Below are 1,967 nucleotides of genomic sequence, written 5' to 3' on the forward strand. Positions count from 1 at the left end.
ATCCTCTTAGAAGTGTATTTGCCCATTTAGAGTTGGAACTTTTGCATGAAAAGTTGTTGTGGTGGACTGGTGGACCACCACAAGTAGTTTTGCTCTATCTTGCTCCATATTGATCCGATTTGCTCCATTCTTCTTGAAAACTGTTTTAAATAGACTTTATGGACTCTAAGAAGTGGTTTTAAAAGTGTAGAAAGCTTTCTAATTGAATTAGACACCTTTGATATTATAAACCACCCTTAGACTATTCATTGGGATAAAATTAAGTCCTTAAAAAGCTTGAATTTGTGGCCTTCGAACCATGGCTTCCCACATGTTTATATTGATGTTTATTTAATGTATTTACAAGTATTAAAAAATTCATAGTTGAAGAAATTGCGTATGTTAAGTGAAAAATAAAATTGTGCTTTTAATCTTGGGGTATGAGCTTTAATGTCATGTTTTATTGTTTATGTAAATTTAAATCTCATTAGATTATTATAATCAAGTGTATGACGTGTATAAAAAATTGTGATTTATGATAATGATGAAGAATAAAGATGGATTTATCATTTAATTTTGATATAATTAGGAATTTTAGGTGCAAGTCATATAATATGTCATCTAGATGTATATTGTGAGTATTTAGACATTGTATTGAGTTGAATTGTATTTTTTAGTAAGGGATTTGTAAAGTACCTATTAGGGTTTAATTTTTATTATTTATAGGCTAGATTATGGTTTTGTATTGAGATATTCATGTATTTAAATCCTTGAGTTGTGTACCTAACCACTTGGTCTTATACCACCAACATAACACACTCCCTCCGCCATCCACCTAAGAGCCCATTCACTCTAAAGGTGCCAAGAGACACATGGTTTCTCATACAATGATTCCACCCTAGAGTGAACAACCCCACCCATCACAGCCGCCCCTCGGGTTTGATGGCCTAAAAACCCTCTGCTCACATCACGGATCGCTTATTGTGAAACTTGATCCAAACCTACAGTCACCCCAAATTCCTCGTTTTGGTTTATCCCATATGAAATGGTTTCTTCCGTGCCTGGTGATGTATAAGTACATACCTTTATCCAATTTGTGATCATGCTGTGTGGGGACAAGTTATCATTGGATTTGTTGAAACTAAATGCTAATGGTTGCTCGCTGGGCAATCCAGGTAGAGGTAAAACTGGTGTCAAATAACAATGCCAATGCCTCAGAAGCAGCTCAATGCTGTTTAAACAAATTTTGGTCGGCAATGTTGGCAAAATACTTAATTCTATTCGAGGGCATGCATCTACGCCTACATGGCAATTTTAACAAAATAGAGGATGGAACATGTTTGTGATTTATATATAACAGAGAGAACAAGGCCACCTTCAGATTTTATGTCTATACCCTTTTTAATTGATGTAACAAATTGTATTGTCATAAGGGAAGATCGAAAGATGTAATTGATTCTTTTATTATGACTTTTAATGAAAACTAGAAGGAGATCCTTTCCCCTCTTATTACCAAAAAAACGAAACATTTTTCCCAAAAACCTTTGAAATCATCATGAGGAATGAAAAAAGATAGGGTTAATTCCCATTAGTAGGTCTTTGGATATAGCATGCCTTCTAGCATCAAAAGCATCCCTTAAATTGAAGAGTGACACTTACTGAGTGTGTGGCTAGTTGGCAAAGGGGGACTCATTTTTAATCTTTTTCTCATTTCATGCAAAAAGAAAATATTTTTTTCATTATTTCTACTAAAAAATCACAAAAAATACATGATTTCCGACGTAGTAGTAGACAAAAAATGTTTCAAAAGGATTGAAACAAAAAATCCAACTGAACACTTGTCTCAATGACACCATATAAAATATTTCAATAGCAGATCACATGAAGAAAAGCATTTACTCATGGCAACAACTTATGGTCTATAAGTAGAATTGTTTTTTTTCTGAGAAATGTTGACTTTGTATAAAAAGTTAAAGTTTACAAAAGTA

The sequence above is a fragment of the Amborella trichopoda genome, chromosome 1, assembly GCF_054954075.1.
Source record: "Amborella trichopoda isolate Santa Cruz 75 chromosome 1, AtrichopodaSantaCruz75HAP2 v2.0, whole genome shotgun sequence".
Taxonomy (NCBI): domain Eukaryota; kingdom Viridiplantae; phylum Streptophyta; class Magnoliopsida; order Amborellales; family Amborellaceae; genus Amborella; species Amborella trichopoda.